The 10,300-nt window shown below is 43.0% G+C and overlaps 1 pseudogene; it reads left to right on the top strand.

Annotated features, from left to right (window-relative positions):
* Positions 1–276: 276 nt before the first annotated feature.
* LOC120599046 (uncharacterized) lies at positions 277–395 on the top strand (annotated as a pseudogene).
* Positions 396–10,300: the final 9,905 nt, after the last annotated feature.

Here is a 10,300-nt window from a genome sequence, read left to right as displayed (position 1 = left end):
AAACAAAATGGAGACAAGCAATCTACCAGATGCGGAATTCGAAACACTGGTTATAAGAATGATCAATGAACTTAGGGAAAAAGTAGATGAACTCAGTGAGAACTTTAACAAAGAGATAGAAAAATGAAGAATATAATTACTGAAATAAAGAATGTATCAGAGGGAATCGACAGTAGATTAGAGGAAGCAGAGGATAAATCAACGATTCAGAAGATAAGGTAACAGAAAACACCCAAATAGAACAGCAACAAGAAAATGATTCCAAAAAAGTTAGGAGTCTACAGCCATGCTACCCTGAACCAGCCCGATCCTGTCTGGTCTCGGAAGCTAAGCAGGGTCGGGTCTGGTTAGTACTTGAATGGGAGACCACATAGGAAGACCAGGTGCTGTATAAATAAATAAATAAATAAATAAATAAATAAATAAATAAATAAATAAATAAATAAATAGATAGATAGATAGATAGATAAAGGATTGTAAGCTGACAAGGTCCTTGCAATCTGTGAGGTCAACCAAGGGTTGCCTCACCTAAAAAATAATAAAAATAAATAAAAATAAAAATAAATAAAAACAAATTTTAAAAAATTAGGATAGATTAAGGGACCTCTGGGACAATATCAAATGCACCAACGTTCGCACCATAGGGGTACCAGAAGGAGAAGAGAGAGAGCAAAGAATTAAAAACCTATTTGAAGAAATAATAATGGAAAATGTTCCATAACTTGGTGAAGAAAATTGACATACAAGCCCAGGAAGCACAGAGGGTTTCAAAAAAGATGAACCTACAGAGGCCTACACCAAGACGTATCATAATTAAAATGCCAACTTTTAAAGGCAAAAAGTCTTAAAAGCAGCAAGAGAAAAGCAATTACCTGAAAGGGTGCTCCCATAAGGCTCTTAGCTGATTTCTCAGCGGAAACTCTGCAGGCCAAAAGAGAATGGCAGGAAATAGTCAAAGTGATTGAAGCAAGGACTTACAACCAAGATTACTCTACCCAGCAAAGCTCTCATTTAGAATCGAAGGACAGATAAACAGCTTCCCAGACGAGAAAAAGCTAAAGGAGTGCATCACCACCAAGCCAAGTATTACAGGAAATGTTGGAGGGACTTCTTTAAGAAGGAGAAAAAAATGATCAAACTATAAATAATAAAATGGCAATAACTACATATCTATCAATAATTACTTCAAATGAAAAAGGATTCAAAGCTCCTTTCAAAAGATAGGGTGTCTGAATGGATAAGAAAATGAGACCCTTACATACGCTGCCTACAAGAGACTCACTTCAGATCAAAAGGCACACAGAGACTGAATGTAAAGAGATGGAGAAAGATATTTCATGAAAATGGAAACAAAAAAAAATCTGGTCTAGCAATACTTACACCAGACAAAATAGACTTTAAAACAAAGGCTATAACAAGAGACAAAGAAGGCCCCAGGAATCCCACTTCTGGGTATTCATCCCAAAAAACCCAAATACTACTTTGAAGGGACATTTGCATTCATAGGTTCACTGCAGCATTATTTACAGTAGCCAAGATATGGAGACATCCTGGGTGTCCATCAACAGATGAATGGATAAAGGAGAGGTGGTGCATATACAATGGAAAATTACTCAGCCATAAAAAAGAAGGAAATCATGACATCTGCAAAAACATGGATGGACCTAGAGGGCACTGTGCGGAGTGGAGTCAGCCAGACAGAGCAAGACAGATGTTTTCACTTACATGTGGAATGTAAAGAACAAAATAAACAAACTCATAGATACGCAAAACATTTTGAGGGTTGTCAGTTGGAAGGCAGTTGGGAGTGGGTAAAAAAAGAGAAAGTTATTAAGAAGTACAAAGTGGTAGTTACAAAATACCCATGGGAATGTATGGTGAAGAAAATTGACATACAAGCCCAGGAAGCACAGAGGGTTTCAAAAAAGTCATATATAGTCAATAATATTGTAATTACTATGTATGGTGTCGGATGGGTGCTAGATGCACAGGGTGATCACTTCGTAAGTATATAAATGCCTAATCACTGTGTTGTACACCTGAAACTAACTTATTGCATGCCAACTATAAATGAAAATTTTTTAAAATATTTTTAAAATTATGGGAAACTCAACAACAAACAAGCAAAGAACTCAATTTAAAAATGAGCAAAGAACTTGGATAGACATTTCTCCAAAGAAGATATACAAATGTCCAGTAAACACAAGAAAAGATGCTCAATATCACTAATTATTAGCGAAATGCAAATCGAAATCTCAGTGAGATACCACTTCGCACCCATTAAGATGGCTATTTAAAAAAAAAACAAAACAGAAAATAACAAATCTTGCTGAAGATGTAGAGAAATCGGAACCCTTGTGCACTATTATTGGGAACGTGAACTGGTGTAGCTTCTGCAGAAATGGTATGGTGGTTCCTCAAAAAATTAAATTACCGTATGATCCGGCAGTCCCACTGGTGAGTACGTGTGCAAAGAACTGAAGGCAGACACTCGAACACATATTTGTACACCCACGTTCACAAGAACAAAAAGATCGAAACAACCTGAATGTCCACTCGCGGAGGAACAGGTGAACAAAACGTGGTCATTACACGCAATGCGATATTGTTCAGCCTTAAAAAGGGAAGGAAATTCTGACATATGCTTCCACAGGAAAAACCTTGAGGACATCATGCTAAGTGAAATAAACCAGACGCAAAAAGCCAGTATTATATGATTCCACTTCTATGAGCTGCCTAGAGCGGTCAGATTCACAGAGACAGAGGGTGAATGGCGGTTGACTGGAGCCAGGGGAAGCGGAAGGGGAGGGTCAGTGTGTGACCGTAAACAGCTCAGCTTGGGAGAATGAAACGTTCTGGAGACAAACAGTGGTGTTTGCACTAAATGTGAAAACGTGGTGTTTGCACTAAGTGAAATGTGAATGTGCATAGTGTCACTGCATTTCACGCCACTTAAAAATTATTAAAATGGTAAATTTTATGTGTATTTTACCACAATAAAATCAATTTAAAAAAAAAAACTACACATTTTTAAGATTAGGCTATTTCACCTTTGTGGAATTTACCCTACATATTTAATCACAAACACACGAAATTACGTATGTATATAGTTGTTCGTTGCAGCATTGTTTATAATAGCAAAATATTAGAAGCCAGTGAAATGGGTATTATGAGAAGACCAGCTAAAAAAATGATCACTGCAAGCATACGATGGAAAATTTTGCAGCCGTAAAAATGAATCCAGCTGCTCTCTATGAAAGCACATGGAAAGTTTTCCAAGATAAATAATTGAGTGAAAAAAGCAAGGTGCAAAGCAGAGCGCAGAGTACGCTACGATTTGTTTTAAAGATGAGAGGAGAGTATGCCCTTGAATTGCCTGTATGTGCACAGACTTCTGGAAGAACATACTGGAAACGAGTAAACGATATTGCCCGTGAAGTGGGGAGCTATAGTGGGAAAGAGGGAGACTCCTTACACATTCTATGTTTAATTTTTTTTAATAAATTTATTTATTTAAATTAGTTTCATGTATACAGGACATTGGTTAGACAGCTATAATGTTCATTCAACGATCCCCCCAATTGCTCTCGGCCTTCCACCTAGCCATCATATTAATGCTAATTGCATTCCCTCTGCTGTGCTCCCCGTACCCAACTACCAGCTACTAATCTGTACTTCTCTAACCCTTCACCCCATTCTCCCAGCCTCCCGACCCTCCTCCCCTCTGTCTGTCACCAAATTCTCCACTATATTTGTGAGTCTGTTTTTGATTAGTTTGTTCTTTTTGTTCCTTAGATACCACATATAAGTGAAATCATGTGGTATTTATCTTCCTCTGTCTGACTTATTTCACTCAGCATAGTAACCTCTAGGTCCATCCAAGTCATTGCAAATGGTAGGATTTCATTTCTTTTAATGGCTGAGTAATATTCCATTGTATATATGAACCATGTTTAATTTTTGATGTGAATGCACTGCCTGCTCATGTAGATTGCCAGGAACTACTTTTTAAAATGAAAATAAGCCGTTTCCATAAAAATAAAAAGTGACTATGCGGAATTTTTACATACGATGAGCATCTGATAGCGGCCAATAATTTTGATGATGCATTGTATTCATTTCCTGGCGCTGCCATATCAAATTACCATGAACCCGGCTGTTTATCACATCGGAGGTTTATCCTCTCACGGTCCTGGAAGCCAGGCACCTAAGCCACCGCGCCGGCGAGGCCACACTCTCTCTGCAGGCTGTCCCAGCCTCTGGCACTGCTGCGGTCCTCGGGTTTCTGGGCTCACAGCTGCAATGCTCTAGTCCCCGACTCTGTCTCTCCACAGCATCCTCCCTCTATGTCCACACCTCTGTGTCCGAGTTTCCCCTGTGGGATTTAGGGCCTATTTCAATGACCATTTTAATGATCTTGATTATATCTGCAAAGGCTCTATTTCCAAATAAGGTCACATTCGCAGGTTCTGAACAGACACAAATTTGGGGGGACATTATTCAACTTAGCACATGCTCTAAGATTATGCTGGTAGCTGAGTGTGTTTATGTAATTCCCATCTTTCTTGGGATCTTTCTCCCAAGACATTTGGGGTACAGATGCACCCAAAAGGAACACTTAAATGACCCAACACAAGAGCTGATACACACACTCTTCCTATTACCGTCGACGTGGTCTTTTCCAATTCCAGTACTGTGACGACATTAGTCACCAGAGTCAGGTATTTCTATGTCAACCAATATTGGGGTTCTTTTAATAGTAACATTAAACTAAAGGACTTACTTGAGAATAATAATCATGCTGTGATAAGCTGTTAAATCAAGCCTAAGGCACTCACCACAGACACAAATATCAGTTAGGCCTTTATGCCTTACTTCCTTAGGAATCAAGTAACGCTTCCCTAGCTGGGGACAGCTGGGCTGTTTTGCAGTCTCGATCTTTGGACCATGGTGTGATGTCTTATTCTTAGCTGTCTCGAGGAGTCAACAGACTCACGCTTCATTTTTTTCAACATCCGTTTGTTCCGTTACTGTGTTCCTCCGCTCTTGCCAAAAATGCTCATGGGCTCACTTTCTCCCTATTTGTCACCTCACGTCCCTTCATCGCTTTAGCCCCCAACAAGCCCTGCATCAGCCTGTGATCTCCGGCCCTATGATGAGGGAGGAGAGACAGAGAAAATCGTGGTCAAAACACAGGGCTCAGATCTCACGTGACCGGAGGAACAGCCTCGCACAAGTTACTGGACTCTCAGAGCCTCAGTTTCCTCGTCAGGCAAGGAAGGCCTCATTGAGGAGGTGACAACAAATCTGAGACCCAAAGGGCGTGAAGGTGTAGGGGACCCGTGGTCAACGCAGAGGATCGGCAAATACAAAGGCCCTGAGATGGAAAAGAAATTACTAACGTGGGGAAGATGAAGTGGGCCAGGAAGCCTGCAGCACAGGGTCCAGTGTTCGTGTGCCGACGGGTGGGGTAAGGTAGAGGGTAACAGCTGAAGTCAGGATAAGAAGGTAGAGCCAGATTAAAGGGGCTCAGGGGATTATTTTCCTAAAGTATAATGAGAAGCCATTGGGAAGTTTTAACAAAAGAATAAATATGATCTGATCTATATACGTAAAGACTTCCTGCTGTTTGGATTAAAGCTAGAATGAAAGCAAGGAGACCCCTAAAGAGGCTGGGGTCATTATCTAGACCAAGAAGTGATGATGGCTTGAACCAAGGTGGGAGTTATGGCAATGAGCCCAGGGGCTGGGCTGGGAAGTGTACTGTGGAGGTAGAGCTGGCATGACTTGCTGGTAAATTTGGATGTGGCAATAATGGAAAGAGGCGAATCAAGAATTAGTTCTAGGTTTCTTTTCATTTTATGGCAGAGGACTCAAAAGTTGTGTTGGGGACTTTTGGGTTTGAGAAGTCGAGTAGACCTCTAAGAAGAGACGTCCAGAGTGTGGCTGGAACTCGGGGAAGAAGTCATGGACGAAGATAAATTTGGAAGCCATCAGCCTCTAGGAGGCATTTAAAGTCATGGGACCCTAACAAAGCACCTGAGGAGAAAACGCAGACAGAGAAGGAAGGAAGGCATCGGACCAGGGGTCCTTTAATGTGTCATCTGGTCAAAGCAAATAATAAAGAAGACGATGTGAGGGAAGAGGAAAATCAAGAGACTGAAGCAAGATAGAAGCCAAAGACGAAAGTGCTTCAGGAGAAGGAACTGGCACCTGGGTCAAATGCTGCCAAGAGGACCAGTGAGAGAACCCATGTGGCTCTCTTGGATCTCAACAAGATGGCCGTCACCAGTGACCTTGACATGAGCTGTGCTGGGGATGGAAACTGGACAGTGAAAAGAGAATGGAGGAGGGACTCGGTCCTTAGCACAGAGCCTGGCACCTAGTAAGCTCCAGCAAATATTATGATGTGCCAATATTCATCGCAAGGCCCGGCTCCTGCACAGCTCTATGTGACCCCTAAGCTGTAGATGGCTACAGAGAGAAATATTAAAGACAGCGTGCACTCCAAGGTGCTAATTCATCCAGGACGAAGGTGTCAGCAGAGGAATGTGACCTGGACAAATTGAACTTGAAAGGACAAATTCACTATTTTTTTAATAGATAAATAAATGTAAATTTCTATTTTGCAGTTGGAGAAAAATGTTTGGTCAAAACTGCAAGAAAACTCGTGATAGAAACTTGGAAGTCTACAGAAGCCTGTGTCCTGCTGTACCAACTGGGTCTTGAAGCAAGGGTGGTTGGAAGTGAACAGCGAGATGGAGGAACCCTGCTGGTCGTGAAGACTCAAGGATGCACCTGCTGGAACTTCTTTCCCAGATGAAGCAGTTGTTCTGTGAATAAGTATTTTTTTTAAAAACCACATGCCTTGAGGTCTCAGCGCTTCGGCAATGTCATCAGGAATGAGAGACGTTAGATGCTTGACTTAGTTGGAAGGGCGTGCTCGGTGACCTAACCCGCAGGCGTGGTACCAGCTCATTTTGTAAACGGAGGGAGGGGGAAACCTTCTTCCAACCATCATGATATTCAAAAACTATGTGAGTTCAGCAGAAAAACCAAAGGAGCAAGCAAAATACTATGACCTCTCGCCCCTCTGGGCCGAGACAGCAGCTGACCAGCCCCATCAGATGCTTCCCCGCTTGGCTTGCCCCTTGAACTCTGATTCTGCTGTGTCGGGATGTGCACAGTGTGCCAGCCCGACCCAGGACCTCTGCCCTCCATAGCTCTGCAGAGATCCTTCACCCAGTGACCCCGCTGATGTGCTGATCTGTTCGATAAAGAATGAATCATGTAGAATATTGAGAGCTTTCTGCACTCCCTCCCCAAGCACTTCAGCTGTGGAAGGGGTGGGCTCATTGAATCATAGACTCAGATACTGTAGCCACATTCCACCCTTTAGTCCATCAATAAAATTATATTAAACCCTTATTACATACCAGGAGCTGTTCAAGCCAGAAATACACAAAACAGCAACACACGAGACAAACTTTTAGGAGCCCTCGTGAAGCTTTTTTTCTAGTGGTAGAGACAGACAAAAATTAGAAAGGAATGTATCTCTAATACTGATTTCGAATACTAATACACGCTATCGAGAATAATATGGCCGTGAGTATGAACATGAAGGAGTAGGGGTAGCAGGAGTGGAACATAGGATGGTTATAGCTATGGCCCACATGGGGGTCCTGCCCATGGAGGTGCCATGCTAGCTCTGACCTGAGTGAATTGAAATAAGGGAGCGAACCCTGTGAATATCTGGGAAAGAGTAAGGGTCCCGGGGAAAGGGTGTGCAAGGATACAAACTCTGAGGCAGGAATGAGCTTGGTGCATTTTAGAAATTGCAAGAAGACCATTGTGGTTGGAGCAAAATGAGAGAGAAGGAACGTGGAAGAATTTGAAATCGTAAAGTTACTTGAATGTCGGATGCGTAGGGACTTGTGGGCCATGATAAAAAAAATCGGATTTTCTCTAAATGTGTTGAGAAGCTTTTAGAGGCTTCAGAGCAGGAGAATGGCATGACCTGGTTTATACTTTAAAATACCACTTTGGCTCTTCTGTGGAGAAGAAGCAATTGAGAGGCCTTTGCCAGCGAGAGACGATGGTGCCTTTGACCAGGTGATAGTGATGGAGATCGTATTCATTTTCTATTGCTGCTGTGAAAAGTTACCACAAACCCAGTGTCTTAAAGCAACAGTCACTTATTACCTTACAGAACTGCAGGTCAGAATTCCAGAACAGTCTCATGATGCTAAAGGCAAGGCGTTGGCAGGGCTGCAGTCCTGTCGGGAGCTCTAGGGAAGAACTTGTTTCCTGTTCAGCTGAGTTTTCAAAATTCAGCTCCTTGTGGCTACAGGATCAAGGTCCTTGTAGACCTTGGAAACTGGACAGTGAAAAGAGAATGGAGGAGGGACCAGGTGATAGTGATGGAGATAGTGATAGTGATTTCCTCGCAGGCTATAAGATGAGAGCTGTTCGTTCCCAGCTTCAAGAGGCTGCCATGCTCCTTGGCTCAGAACTTCTTTCCTTCATCTCCAGAGCTAGCGATAGCTAACTGTGACCATGCATATATATATCTCTTCCCTCTCTTGTATCTACTATCTCTTAACTAACATATATATATATATATATATATCCTTCTACTCTCTCTCTCGATGTCTCTCCCTCTCTCTCTCCTCCTCCTCTCTCCGTCTCTCTGTCTCTCTCTCCCCTCTCTCTCTCTCTTTCTCTCTCTCTCTCTCTCTCTCTCTCTCTCTCTCTCTCGCTCTCGCTCTCTCTATATAAAATATCTCTCTCTCGCTCTCTCTCTCTCGCTCTCTCTCTCTCTGCTCCGTCTTTCTGCTTTTCTCTTCCCCTAAGGACTCAAGTCATTAGGTCACCCAGATAAACTAGGACAATCTCCTATCTGAGGCCTTTAACCTAATCACATCTGCACAGTCCCTGTTGCCAGGTAAAGTGACAATCACAGGCTTTGGAGATTAGATCGCGGACATCTTTGGGGGGCCATTATCCTCCCATCCACAGAGGTGGTGAAAATAGGTGGATTCCAGATGTATGTGAAGGATATTTTCAATGATACAATGAAAGATGTGAGGAAGAGAACCGAAGCCACATGACCCGATTTTGGGTGGCGTCGTTTACTGACACGGTGAATTGTGGGTTTGGGAAGCAATCAAGTATTGATATGCTGAGGTGTCTATTCAACGCCCAACTGAGAAGCCAAGTAAATTGGATGGAGTTTAGGGGCGAGGTCGAGGATAAATATAAAACTATGAAACCATCCGTTTACACATGGTTTTTAAAGCCGTGGGACAAAGTGAAACGTAAAACCACCTAGGGAGAGATTGTAGATAAAGAATCAAAAACTCAGTCCAGAATGAACCCACATTTAGATGTCACAGGAAAAGGAGAATCCTAAAAAACAAACAAACAAACAAACAAACAAAAACATAGACAGAGAAGTTAGTGAAGTCGGAGGGAAGAGTAAATCTTCATGGAATCCAAAGGAAGGTCTTCAAGGAAGAAACGATTCACTGTACCAAACACCATCAATGAGTCGAGCAAGAGGAAGAATGAAAAGTGTCACTGGAGTTGACAAGATGGCAGTTGTTGGTGATTTTGGTCCACATGGCCTTAACGTGGAGGATAAAAGCTTGATTGGAATCGGGTGGCGAGACAGTCTGAACTGATTTAGAGTGACCTTTCTGAGGAGTTTTGCTGTTCAGAACAGCACATTGGGTCGGTGCCTGGAGCGGGTTGAGAAGTCCAAGGAGGACAGTGCTGGGGCGTGGGAGGTAACGCAGTGCGTTTGCTGATGGGACTGATCCCGGAGAGAAGGAAAATCACGGCTCAGGGCAGCTCCTGGGACAGCCAGAGGAGGTAGGACCCAGGGCACAATGCGGGGAGGAGGGACGTAGACCCAGCGGGCCCCTCATCACAACAGAGAAGACAATGCCTGAGTCAGACAGAGGCTGACGTTGGGCTGGCGATTCGGTGAAGAAAATACAAGGTAGCTCTCCTCTGACTGTTCAGTGAGATAAAACAAGATCATGAACTGGGAGCAAATGTTCCCTCCCTTGTCTCCACCCCATCTCCACCTGAGGAGTAGACTTTCCATCACAGTGAGGGGGGCCTTGGCCTTGCAACTTGGCCAGTGGAATGTGAGGGAGTGCAAGAGGCGAACAGAGCATTAACACGACATGGCCCAGCTGGGCCTGGTCTCTTTGCTACGGCTACAGCCATGAGAAGAATGTACCCCCGGCCACCAGCTGGTACCAGAATAATGAGAGACACATGGACAGAGCAA

Source organism: Pteropus medius, unplaced genomic scaffold, assembly GCF_902729225.1.
Source record: "Pteropus medius unplaced genomic scaffold, Ma_sr-lr_union100, whole genome shotgun sequence".
Taxonomy (NCBI): Eukaryota; Metazoa; Chordata; class Mammalia; order Chiroptera; family Pteropodidae; genus Pteropus; species Pteropus medius.
This window is presented reverse-complemented; position numbering and strand designations above follow the sequence as displayed.